Here is a 14850-nt window from a genome sequence, read left to right on the forward strand (position 1 = left end):
CACAGTATGTGAACTAGCATTGAAGATTTTGAACTTAACACATACTGAAACAATGAGCAATGGCAATCAGAATGAAAAAATGTAAGATAGGATGGAGTCTCAAAAAACATTTTGATTCTTTTTGTTGGTCGAGTGGGTGAATTGAAGTATATGTACTTGCTGGTTTTGATAAATATGTGATTGTGTGATTGATTGCATATAGCATCCAGGCATCAGTGTGTGTGTGTGTGTGTGTGTGTGTGTGTGTGTGTGTGTGTGTGTGTGTGTTGCTTTGTGTACACTCATAGTCATTTCACATTCGTTGTTTCACAATATTGTCTCTTGTTAAAAAATATACATAACCACACAACGATTCATGAATAGGCTATATTTTTTAAATATATTTTTACATATGTACACAGGCCTATTTATGCATGTAACATGAAGATACATTTTTAAGCTTTATGTTCTATGCATTTTTACATTTTTAAAATATAAACAGTATATATATATATATATATATATATATATATATATATATATATATATATATATATATATACATACATATATACATACATATATATACATATATACATACATATACATATATATATATATATATATATATATATATATATATATATATATATATAGCTCTGGAAAAAATTAAGAGACCACTTAACATTGATTTCTCTTAATTTTTTCCAGAGCTATATATATATATATATATATATATATATATATATATATATATATATATATATATATATATATGAAGACTTCAGATGCAAAAGCCTCTAAGTGCCATCTGAAATTTTCTTCTAAAATGAGCATTTTTATCAAGCTTATATGTTTATGTTCAGTTATTTCACTTTAATGGCAATGAAAAGGACCTATTAATTGCCATTCAAGTGAAATTACTGAACCTACGAGCTTGATAAAAATTTCAGACTGTACGTAGAGGCTTTTGCATCTTAAGTCTTCATATTAACAGTGTTTCACATATATGTTGCATTCATGGTTTTCATTAACGCTCCTTCTCGTGTGTTTTAAGACCTGCCGATACCGTTTGAGCAATCTTCGGTAGGCTATGCTTTCATTTAATTTTAAAATGGATGCATCGGACAAGAAATCACGGGAACTTTGAGGACTGCTCATTTTATCAGTGTCAGAGTAAGAGCCTGCTAGATTTTGCTCCTCATTTATGTGGATTTATTATAAATAACCACTGCTATAAACTTGTTTAATTTACTTAAATAGGGTTTTTATAACGAATTAAAATTATATCAGTAAATAAGTCAAAAGACATGCACGTCCTAATAGTGCACACAATGTCCGATTCCTCTAACCAAGTTTCAACATATATTAGACGTTATGATTTCGATCATATGCGTCGGTGTAGCTATCTGTTGATGAAACAACCTCATTTCGACATTGAATCGATGTCATATTTTCGACGTAATAACGTTCTGATGTACCGATCAAATAGTGAACGTTGAATCAACATTGAAATTTGATCGGCGACTGATACTGATCTTTACAACCAAAAATAAACGTTGAATCGACGTCCGTTTGCTATCTGGGAACGGAATTTATTTATGAAATAAATTTAGAAAATCAAAAACACTGCATTAACATTACTCATCACAAGTGATATTTAGTGTCACATGGGCAAAAACTATGAATAAAAGCAGATTTGTAGGTCTTACCTTTTACTCCGTGTTCGTCTGCTGGAAGTCGACCATTACAGAACAAAATGATGCGCATGCGCAGTACTCATATTCTCCGAAAGTCCGTTTGACTTGCTCGTTTAAAGGTGCCCTAGATTCAAAAATTGAATTTACCTCGGCATAGTTAAATAACAAGAGTTCAGTACATGGAAAAGACATACAGTGAGTCTCAAACTCCATTGTTTCCTCCTTCTTATATAAATCTCATTTGCTTAAAAGACCTCCAAAGAACAGGCGAATCTTAACATAACACCGATTGTTACGTAACAGTCGGGGTGTACGCCTCCAATATTTGCATATGCCAGCCCATGATCGAGGCATTACACAAGGGCAGCCAGTATTATAGTCTGGATGAAAGGCATTAGACAAGGGCAGAACGTCTGGATGTGCGCAGCTGAATTAACAGACTAGGTAAGCAAGCAAGGACAATAGCAAAAAATGGCAGATGGAGCAATAATAACTGACATGATTCATGATTACATTATATTTTTAGTGATATTTGTAAATTGTCTTTCTAAATGTTTCGTTAGCATGTTGCTAATGTTTTACTGTATTCACGGAGACAAGAGCCATCGCTATTTTCATTTTTAAACACTTGCAGTCTGTATAATGCATAAACACAACTTAATTCTTTATAAATCTCTCCAACAGTGTAGCATTAGCCGTTAGCCACGGAGCATAGCCTCAAACTCATTCAGAATCAAATGTAAACATCAAAATAAACACTGTACTTACGCGATTAGACATGCTGCATTACGAACACTTTGTAAAGATCCATTTTGAGGGTTATATTAGCTGTTTGAACTTTTTTTATGTTGTTTAAGGCAAGCGCAAGCAAGCTCTTGGAGCGTGGAGCACGAGAATTAAAGGGCCACACACCCTGAATCGGCTCATTTCTAATTATGCCCCAAAATAGGCAGTTAAAAAATGAATAAAAAAAATCTATGGGGTATTTTGAGCTGAAACTTCACAGGCACATTCAGGGGACACCTTAGACTTATATTACATCTATTAAAAGTTATAGGGCACCTTTAAAATTTCGAATTTGTCTCGCGCGTGCCCCATCCAATAAATCTCCTTCATTCACAAACACAACATATAATATATAAACAAGTCCATAACTTTTGGCGCTCTAACGGTTAAACAGAACGGCATGCATCTTGCGGAAGAACATTGTAGCCGGAGCTACTTCTCTCTGTTTATGTCTATGATGAGTCACGCAGGTATTTATGCTACTCCGCAGCGGTTCCTACCAGACTGGTCTAAAATAGTCCGAATATAAACACTTATTCTAGGTGTACCATAATGATTCAGGGTACAACAAAAACACGGTTTGGAAAATGTATTCATATTGTACATTCCCATTGTATCATTTTTGTAAATTTTTAACACAAAAAGTTACATATCTGGAAAGTTATCAGGAGACCAATGGACCACGGTCGCTACAAGGTTCTCCGTGGGATTAACCAGCGACGTCTTTTGAGGACGTGCCCGCGACGTTTCTGGAACGTTAGCCAAGATTCTTAAAAAAAAAAAGGAACTTTACCACGACGTCCTCACAACGTTGTCATTCAGTAAACCTCTTGTTCACAAACATATGAATAATCACAATTTATTAAGTAAAATGTTAGGTAGTTTTGCTGGCAAATATTTTATGAATATGTAGTAGGCTATTAGGTATATCTCAAATATAAATAAAACTATGTCGATTCATTTAAAAAGCTTGAATCAATTACATTTACTCATAATATCCAAATGCCATAATAACAAACATAATGTTGGCTTAATGCAAAATCTGTAAAGTTGTGTTTGCTGGGAGGCAACATGCTATTTTTTCCTTTTCTTAAAGTTATAACTTTTGTTTAAGGCAATATTCTGAGTTTATTTCATTAATATTGAGTATTAATGAATGTCACACAAACCGTGTTTTAATTTCTCTGCCGACTAAACTTCCAATGCAGATCAGAACCGTTGTGTGACTGACTCGTAGCGCACAGAACAGTGGCCGTTTCTCAAAACCAAGTTCGCAAACTTCGGACTCGCGTCCTTGGTAGTTAGGACTTGGCAAGTTCGACTCAGGAGAACGAACTCCCGTGGACGGGAGAACACAAGTCCGGTCATTCTGCAAATGGAACAACAGCGTACTTGATAACGTCACTCAGCTCGCTCTGGCTTCTCCGGTTATCTCTGCATGTATATTTTAGCCAACAATAAAACGAAATTTGTTATAAAACACCACTCTGCCTCTTTTCGTTTTATTTAAAAAACAAACAAAAACATATTAATAGTCTCAGGCAACGAGTGATTGATTATCTGTAATGTGCATATATTTATAACAAAACGAAATCTTAAACAACCCTGCCTCTTTTCGTATATATTTCAAAAATATTAAATGTAATACTATTTGTGCATACTCTGATTAACTTCACTGTAATAAAATGAAATGGGCTATAACATAAAACAAAACCATGTCTCTATTTGTTTTATGTCAGTTTTAATGATCAATAATAGCCATAAAAGGTAAGAATATACAATAAGAAATAAAGCAAACAATTCAGTCAAGCGTACAAAATCAGCGCTTTAGTAGGATACAAAATTTAAATAACCATATATAAAGTTATGAAACGTCACGTTGCTCTCAGGCAAAACGGAGCCAGCGGAAAACGTCAGAAGGACTAGCCGAGGTAAGGCTGCTCTTGGCTGGGCACATGAGCGCTGAGCATCCGGTGATCGCCTGGATCTCACAACTCCGACAACGTCAGATCAAATTGTCAGAAAGGCGCTATCTTTATCAATAAACCACAAATTTGAGCTTTAAACCAGCACATTCTTGCCTGAAAAACTCTTAAAACTACATATCATGACATAATAACAATATGTTTAAATTATGCGGGGTTTCTCCGAGATGCATTCTGGGATACCTGGCTGTCTGCACAAGTCACCTCTCGATGCATCCTCGATAAAAGGGGCAGATCAAGAACACATCCGGGAATTTGAACTGAACTTGGCTAGATGCGAACTTTGAATTGGAACAGTACTTGGACAGCGACTGATGACGTTTCACAAGTCCACAAGAACAGACAAGTAGGCTACGCATATTGAGAAACGGCCCGAGTTTCATTCCATCCTGAATGAATCAGAGTCTTTGAAGAAATCAGTTGACTGAGTGATTCAATGGCCCAAAGATTATAGAGATCCAATTGACATATTCTTGAATGAATCAGCGTTTTGAACGAATCACTAAAATAAATGACTCAATCATTAACGCAATGACTTGCTGACACCTACTGGCGACATTAATTTCATAATCCAATTATGGTTTCATTTTGTCATTTAAAATTTTCTGTATTCAAAATGATGTGTAAAACATTAATATCATTACATTATGCAATTGTAATTCGTACACATACTGCCCTCTCTGAGCAAACTAACAACTCATAAATCTAAAAGGTGGTGGTGACATGCTTCATGGTGCAATGCATTCTGAGTGCATCATACGAAACTTATTCATGGCTCCCAGAATGCATTGCACCATTGAAGCATGTCACCATTGTTGAGATTCATATGCTGATTCTTGATGTCTGTGTGCGAGTAATACTCACAGGAGCCCAAAATATGTAAATGGTGTGTTATAAATCGTTTGATGTTCTGATTAAATTCTATTATTCTCTTGCTGTAGAATCACAACAATAAAACAGAATGAATAACATACTATGTATATACACCTTACACATAATATCAATGAGTTAAGCCAATATGTGATGATTATATTGTTATCATCAATCAGCTTACAGCATCTGATTACATTTTCTCTTGCTGTTCTCGCCATAACAAACAGACACAGCTGTAAAGAGAAAAACTAATGTTAAAAAGTCAAGAGCCTGACTAAAGCACACACCGATCGCCACAATGGTAACATCAAATCAAACTATTACTTTCAAATAAGTAATCAACATCTAAGCCTCTTCTTAATTCTTAATACGAACTTCTGTAGATGTCTGACAGAAATAAAGTCAGTCTGGTTAGTAATAAGTGAAGCTAATGTTGTTTGTGGAGTTGTTTAATCAGATCTTGAGAGATGTAATGTATTTTATCTTCAGTTGATTTCATCCAAGGCTGTGGCTGGAAGTAGTTCTTGTGTTTCTCTTTCCTTCAGTGATTATGCTTGTTAACAGCAGGTGTTCTTCACTAATACAAAATCATTATTCAATCACTTAATTATCTCATTACCTCCAACACTGATTAAGTGTTACATTAAACAGCCTGTAGTGTGCACACTAAGCAGTGTTCATTTCATCTGGGCAAATCCATGTGGGGCCTACATGGAAACTGGGTGCAAAACTGGCTGGGTCCCAGTTAGATAGCCCAGGTCAAACCCATTTGGGCCCCACATGGCTCTGCTGGCTGGGGAAGATACCCTGGTCGCCTGCCCTATACTATTTTATGTTTGTTCAAAAATCAGATTCGGGCGCAACAACCCAAACTTGTAGAATCGAAAATTAAACTGAGTGACAATTATCCGTTTGTGAAGTATTCTAAAAAATGAAAAAATGAAAGTTTGAAGCCAACTTTTCATTTGGTTCATTTTGATGGTGCAAATTGAACAAAGAACTGCTGTTTTTTCTCCTTGAAACGCTGTGCTCATGTACAAGGTTACCGTGGAAACATTCTATATGCATATTCCTGCATAATGCATATGTCCGGAGACTAATCGTGTCTCCTTCAGTAAAATCAAAATTTCTTTATTGGTAAATCGGCGCTAAAAATAATCCTTTATGATGTCCTCTATTTTATGTATAATAATAATAACAACAAAGCAGCAATCCTGATGGTCTATTTAATTTATAATAATAACAATAACAAAGCAGCAATCCTGATGGGCAGTCGCAATGAAAGGAAACGCAAGCAAAGTAAGAACTGTGAGAAATAACGTTTCACACAGTTGTGAGAAAAAAAAGTCAGAATTGCGAGAAAAAAAGTCAGAATTCTGATTTTATATCACGCAATTGCGAGTTTTTATCTAAGTATTCTGACTTTTTATCACACAGTTGCGACTTTATATCTCAGAAGAATTATGACTACATCACGCAATTGCGACTTTATATCTCAAAATTCTGACTTTATATCACGCAATTGCGAGTTTATATCTCAGAATTCTGACTTTTTATCATGCAATTGCGACTTTATAATAATTTTATAATAATAATTTGATGGCTTGGATTGAAAATGCGTAAACCACTCCCCTTCAACCTATAGTCTGAGGCCCTGTCCCAAATGGCACACTCCGGCCTTGTGGACTTCCTCAGAGTCCACACTTTGGTGACGTCATGTAGTGCAGACATAGGGCCCTTGGCGCGAGTCCACGAGGGCACATTGAAAGGTATTTTTGGGACAGACTCGATCGTCACGCCGGAAATAACGGTCTGGTTTTTGTCAGTTTTTTGACAGGAGCTGCAGGTTTGGGGAAAGCTGCCTATTGTTGTTGTTGTATATCACAAATATCTTATACAAATATTATAATAATTATTTAGCATCGAGAACAGGTTTCTTTTCTTTTACAAAATATTATCTCCATGTCAACTACACAGCCTGCTTTTGCTTATGCCATCTGGGCATACAATATATACATGCTTATTTAAATAGCCTAATGTATACAGTTGTAATACGTAATGTTCCATTTGAACTAAGATTACAATTTTAACACATAATAAACATGTGCGTGAGTTTCAGATGAATTTACAGGTTTAAATATAAATACTAGGTTTACATATGACTCAGTAAAGCCCTGACATTCGGTTCTATTTATTTAATGAATCATAATGCGATCGTATTATTCAACGAGCTATTATTATGTTTGAGATATCAACCACTGGTCGATGACCATAATGTTTATAAACTGTAGGTAACAACTGGTAAAATGTACACCTAGGTCATAAAAACCGTAATGATACCTACACTTAAATATTTTCTTCTCAGCCATGTCATCAATTGCTCTTGAGCGAAATCTCCTCCCATCAGTTGTCTAATTGGCATTTCGCAAGGATTCCTGGGTAGTTAAAGTGTTCGGAGCCTGCATCTATGCGGGCTTCGCGGAAGACCGCGTCAAGGGTACAAAGGAGGCGCTGCTGAGCACACTTCAGAGCGTTAAAATGCTGAATGGGACGGCCTACGGACTCGTAGACTCGGCGAGCATGCGCAATTTAAGTCCACGAGACCGAAAGTCCACATGAACGGTGCGTTCCAAACGGGATATATCGCCCTCCGAAGGGCACTTCGGAGTGAAAATAATCATGGCCGCCATATTGAAGGGTCGTTCCAAACCGAAGTGCTCAAAACTGGTCACTTCAAAGGGCCCTTTGGAATGAAGGATTTCGAAGGGAACAACAGACCTTTTCACACTTCCGGGTTTTTGGCTTCCGGAATGAGCCACGCAGTGTAAAAGTTTTTCCGGTTACAGTGATAGATAGCCTCGATCAGAACCAGTTCGGGAATCAAAGTCGTTTTACGAATTAAATGTCATGAAAATGTTTGAACGGTCTTGGTGAATTATTGGTGAGACTACAGAGCTCTCATTAAGAGCTACATTTAATAAATAATTCGAAGTGATGGCGGTTAAACTGGTTATATTCTTTGTGTCTGTTTGGCGCGGCTGTGCATTATCGCGCTCCATGTGCTGTAAAGACAGTGTCTGCGTCTCAACGTGCATACTATGTGACATTAGTAATATTCAGTACTATTTAGGGTGGATAGTATGCACATATTGGGATGTATGTGTTTTTAGCGACGTGCTGGGGAAATGATCGACTGGCAGATCCTTATCACACAAGCCTGATCCTCTGATTCATGAAGCAGGACCGCTCGCACCCTGGATATTTCTGGATATAAACACTTAAGTAATCTCTCACTCATTTTCCTGTCGTCATCATCTTAAAGTGTATATTATGCACAGTATTGTTGTGCTGTTGCAACATGCAAAGACTGATAGTTGTGTACAGTGTGGTGTTGGAAATTGTCTTAGTTTAATCATTTTAATCGATCAGGATTAATTATAACATATGCTTGAATGTGGGATGTGATGCCATATGAGATTAACATGCTATATATTTTTAAAACGTATTAAACTCACGACAGTATATGTATCTCACGACTTTATATCCCACATTAAAATATATATTGGGAGTTATTTTTTTTTTTTAAATTAATAAATTATATAAATAATGTTCGTCGTACGTAATACGATCTGGGAAATTGCTGAATGAGTAGCTGCGTAGCCTTTACTGTAGCTTACGGCTCGTAATAAATCCACCTGCCGGTAAATTCGATCAACGGTCTGAGTGGCTGTATAAGCTACAAACAAGTAGAAAATAATTTCTTTGTAGATTATAGAAAAGCTATTTGGAAAAGAGACAAAAAAGAAAAGGTAAGAAGCGATATTTGAGAAAAGAGCATATCAATCTAATAGCCGTAGACGCATAGCGGAACTAACTTTACCCTGCGTCACGTGATTTCCGATTCTTGTGAAAAAGGTCTACTGATGGACACTTCTGGCCCCCATGATCCTTTGCACAGGGAAGTTTGACGTCACAGAATGGGTACAGGAGGCTAGGAGTTCGATTTTAACTATAAAGGTATGTATAATATTTTTATGTACTACTGTAATATTTATACGAGTTAGATTTGGTACATTATTATGGTCAAAACGACATTGTACTTCAACAAAAAAACTTTACAGCTCCCTTTATCAGTCCATTCAAATGTTTAAAATACATATATACAATATAGCCTACATGCGATAAACCTAAAATAAATAAATAAATAAATAAACTAACGTTAAACAAAGGGCGCAGCTTGCACAATCTACTCCTCCTTGATTGTCTCGTTAAGATGACGCAGAAGTGCGTTCCAAAAAAAGAGTTTTTTTGACCCCTACACCCTTCATCTCTTCGAAGCTCTTACTCCGGAGGGTAAACCCTTTGAAGGGATTAGGGCATAGGGATGAGCCCTTCCGAATGGAACGCAGAGGAAGTGTGCCATTTGGGAGGGCCTGATATGAGCCATGATGGAGAGAGGAGGAACGTTAAAGTAAAACCCTGCCCTCTATTCAATATTGCATTTCACTTGGAAATACGTCACAACACTGGAGAGAAGTAATTTGCAACTTCCAGTTCGCGGGGACTTTTATTTTATAGAATGAGTAGTTTGTTCACACTGAAAATTTCAAAAATAGTGCACTTTGATGGATGATGCACTTTAATAACCAAATCAATAAATGAATAAATGAAAATAGTGTGAAATGTTGGACACTTCATGCACTCAACTGTCACAGCTTTCTTTGTGTAGCTAAAGGGGAAAGGCTGTCAAACTCCAACACTGGATGACAAAATAGCCTATTGCATATTATAATTGCATAGTGTATAGTGTGTCATTTGGGACACAGCTACTGACACGAGAATGCCTTTTCAATACGTTCTAATACTGCTAAGAGATGATGCATTTACAAGAATGTGGTTAAGATCCATGTTTTCAGGGTTTTCAACTAGGAACCTCTGAAAGTCAATGAATGTACTGCAGAAATCTGTTTAAAAGGATGTATAAAACGGAAGTGTTTAATAAAAACATGTCTAAACATGTCAAATGTATACATCCATTGACATTTTTGACATGTCTAGCTACTTAAAAGAACATGAATGATCTGTTAAACATTATATAATTAAAAAATGTTAGCCAATGCTCTTAGGTGTCCTGAAATATAACACGTGTCTCTGTGACAGCACTGGGCTGTATAAACTGCAAGGGAAAAAAAAGTCTTCCAATCAGAAGACATTACCAAGTTAATTAAATCCAGCTTTTTTATATTTAAAGTCCCAGGGTTGATTGAGAGTGTGGGTGAGAGATCCATGTGTCTGAAAAGATGAAATCCCTGGCCTACAGTATTCTTTAAAGCCAAAGTACATCAAATACAGGGTCAAAACCAGAAGAGACATTCAAAATATGATTCACAGTGGAATCATAAACAGAAAAAGGTTCAAAATAATCATTAAACCAATACAGGAATTATTGCTCAGAAAGATGAGTACAATGAGTATGGAAGCCAGACTATTTCTCCAGAGATAAAGTTAAAATTCAAGAAATTAAAGATAATGACATAAAAACAAAGCTATAACAATTAACATTTACTTCAGAAATATTTAATATTCTGTCTTGAAATATAAATACATATGAAACTATGACACTGAACATCTGTGTAGACATGAAGTAATTAATCTCAGGTAGCAGCATATTTAATTTTACACAACAGATTTTAGGTGACTTTCAGTAGTCATGTTTAGTCGTATTGTGTAGGCAGTAGACAGAGAACTTACAAATGCAAACAACAGCTTACAGTATCTCTCCCACTCAGTTTGATGTACTGATCAGTTGTCTTGACCACTATTTGTCTACACAGAGTTAAAGGTCAGTAGCTGACCATTTCTCTGTAGATGAGGATTAGAGTAGGAGTTTGTTTTCAGAAGATCACATGTACACTTATATGTACTTTAAAGATCTCAGCTGATTTCTTACATGTTATTGACTACTAAGCAGAGGTGGGAAGTCCAGGGGTCAGAGAGTAAAAGTCCTGCCATATTTTTATTCCACCCACTGAAGCATTAATGAGATAAAGAAGTGTTTAATTGAGTGATGATTGACTATTATTGAAGACAACTGATGATAACAAGCAGAATCACCAAAGGAGAAAATCACTATTTTTAAGTTACCATCATCGAGGTCAGGGTTTGCTTTAGTTGAGCTCTTGACCCTTGACTTTTTTAATATTAGATTTTGTTTGGGCAGTTTTAACTGCATTAAAATCAAACTGATAAACAAAGTTAAAAGATGATCAGATGATGTTGGTTATGTTTTCACATAATCATTATTTGATCTGAGCTCATTTAGAGCCCAATGTTAGTTAGATTTATGTTATTGATTACAGCAGCACTGTGATTCTACAGCAGAAGATCAACATTTACAATACAAGTTTTTTTTGAAAGTTGTCCTTATTAGTGATGTGTTGTTCTTGAATGGTTTGTTCATTTTGAACAAATCTTTAATGTGACTCGGGAAGAACGAGTCATTTCAGGGGGTGATTCGTTCAGTCGCGCATGCGCAATATTCTATAGGTTCTGTACTGCTAGTAGTAGTTTACCTGTTGATTCAATTGATTAGTTCATTTCATGAGTCTTTCGGGTTTTGAGTCGTTCCTTAATCACGTGACAGACCCATACGCTAAACCAATGCATTCTGAACCGGAAAGAGAATTGATTAGTTCTTTTTATGAGTCTTTCGGGTTTTTGAGTCCTTCCTTAATCACGTGACAGACCCATACGCTAAACCAATGCAGTCAATACAGTCAGGCTGTGTGACCCAAGCACATTATATTTCTTAGTAAATAACTTTAACTCTCCAGTTTTATTTCAGTTTGGGTTACAACTGTTAAAGCTGAAGTTATTATAACCTTGATGTTTTAAACTAACATTAATAATTCAAATTCAAAATGTTATTTGCTTTTAATTTATGTCATTATTTGTCCTTTTTGAGCAATCTTCTTATACATTTAGACCAATATGTCAAGTCTGCCTAGGAAAAATAATTATTATACCAGCAAACTCAAAATTGGAGTAAAAATGAACAAACTAGGCTATAAATACTTTGTATTGTAGGCTTGGTTATTATATTATTATATAGCCTAGTGTTTATTTACAGATAGACAGTCAAAAAGATAAATTAATCAATATTTTATTTATAACAGGGCTTTATTTAGTTATAAAATAATAACACACCACAGACCCTCAAGAAACAGTAACAAAAACATAGTGACAGAAATGTCAGAAATAGCGTATGGATCTGTCACGTGATTAAGGAATGACTCAAAAACCCAAAGGACTCACGAAACGAACTAATCAATTCTCTTTCCGGCTCAGAATGCATTGGTTTAGCGTATGGGTCTGTCACATGATTAAGGAACGACTCAAAAACCCAAAAGACTCATGAAAAGAACTAATCAATTCTCTTTGCGGCTCAGATTGCATTGGTTTAGCATATGGGGCTGCCTGTCACATCATTAAGGAATGAATTAAACCCGAAGACTTGTCAGACAAGAGGTGAGGTGAGCTTAATCAGCTTGTCATAAACTGAAGACCCAGGTAAAGAATGAATGAATCATTTCTGAATCTTATAGCATTGTAGTTTTATATTGTTTGTAGTGTGATCAACGTTTGCATAAGTAGTAGATGTATTGGGGAAGTAACATGTAACATTTTAATTACATTTTGCTAAAATCAAACGAAAAGACTCATTCATTTTGCTGAATGAGACTCAAAAGTCCAAGTATGTAAAATGATCTGAACTTCCCATCACTAGTCCTAATCACAAAATTTTTTTTTTTATTTCAGGCACACACAGACATCAAGAATCAGCATATGAATCTCAATGACGGTGACAAGCAACATATTCTGATAAACAGATCAACTCTGAACATTAGAAAACAAGCTACTAAAAAGTCACAGAAAAACAGCAAAATTTAAATAGTGAGAATAAAGAAAATTACTAAGACAATTCAGCTCATAATTTATTCATGCAGCAATGCATGATGGGAGGCATGGATGAATTTTGATTGGTGGCACCCAGAATGCATTGCAACATGCTTTATTAGTCTCACCACTGTTGAGATTCACAGACTGATTCTTGATGTCTTGTCCTTTTTTTTTTTTTTTTTTTTTTAAATCAGGGGCTGTATTCACAAAACATCTTAAGGCTAAAAGTAGCTCCTAAATTAAGAAACTCTTAAAAATAATGGGAGTGTCAGTCCTAATTTTAGGACTCCTAAATTTCTGCTCTAAGAGTATTTCACAAAGCATTTTAGTGCTAAAACTAGCTCCTACATCTGTGAAATGTTAGTAGTCAAGAGGACTCCTAAGTCTCTAAGACCAAATCACAAACAGTCCTAAACCACCTAAAGACACTGTACACCATTGAGGCAATAGCGATAGAGCCTTAGATGCTCAACTTTTTCTTCGTAAATGCAATACCTTTTGATTTATAGATTTGAATATAGATTTTGAGATGCCAAAAATAAATCTTTAACAAATAAATAAATATTGTCTGTTTTCCTGTGGCAATGGTTTTCATGAGTTCACACTTACAAATGATTGAATAGAGTAAAATATATATATATATATATATATATATATATATATATATATATATATATATAGCATATTTGGTGTGCTATCCAAGGGGATCTAGGGCTCCGAGCCTAGAATTTAGCCCAAACCCAGAGTTCTCCTCATATCCCCAGCCGAAAGTGAGGAGCGGGGTGGCGGAGGGATGCAGAAAACTGTCGAAGTAGCTCTCCTCTGTATATATATTCCTCTTCTTGAGCTGATTAGAAAGACTGTTTGAATGTGTTTCTCCTAAACTTTGTTTATAAAACATCATTTGTCGCTTGCATTTTGCATTCTCTTGAGATGCCGACATCCAAGAGGCGGACAATTAATTGTATATACTTTAATTAGTTTTAATTAGTGACACTTAGCCTACATTTTAAAAACCTTTATTTGAATATAGCAACATTTTTATTAAAAATATTTATTTGAATAGGGCAACATTTGTATTTTAAAACCTTTATTTAAATATGGAAACATGACACCTCATTCTAGAACATTTCTATGATTAAATGGCTGACAGAGACTCCTCCCCCATCAGCCAATCACTGTGTGTTTACTCCATAGCAACGAGGTCAACCCCGCCCTTACTCTTAGTTTAAGACTTCAGTCTATTCCTTAGTAAAAGTTTGTCTCAGCAGCTTTGTGAATAGGTTTTAAGAGAAAACTCTTAGCTAAGAACTTTTACTGCTATTTAAGAGAACTCTTAGTGGTAAGATAAAATGTTTTGTGAATACAGCCCCAGAACTTTAAAAAAATATATATTTTTGTATTGTAAAAGTTTATCTTCTGCTGTAGAATCACAGTGCTGCTGTAATCAATAATGTAAATATAATGAAGATTGGGCTCTAAAGGAGTTCAGTGATTCAGATCAAATAATGACCTCGATGATGGTAACTTAAAAATAGTGATTTTCTCCTTTGGTGATTCTGCTTGTT

This window comes from Megalobrama amblycephala, linkage group LG16, assembly GCF_018812025.1.
Source record: "Megalobrama amblycephala isolate DHTTF-2021 linkage group LG16, ASM1881202v1, whole genome shotgun sequence".
Classification (NCBI taxonomy): domain Eukaryota; kingdom Metazoa; phylum Chordata; class Actinopteri; order Cypriniformes; family Xenocyprididae; genus Megalobrama; species Megalobrama amblycephala.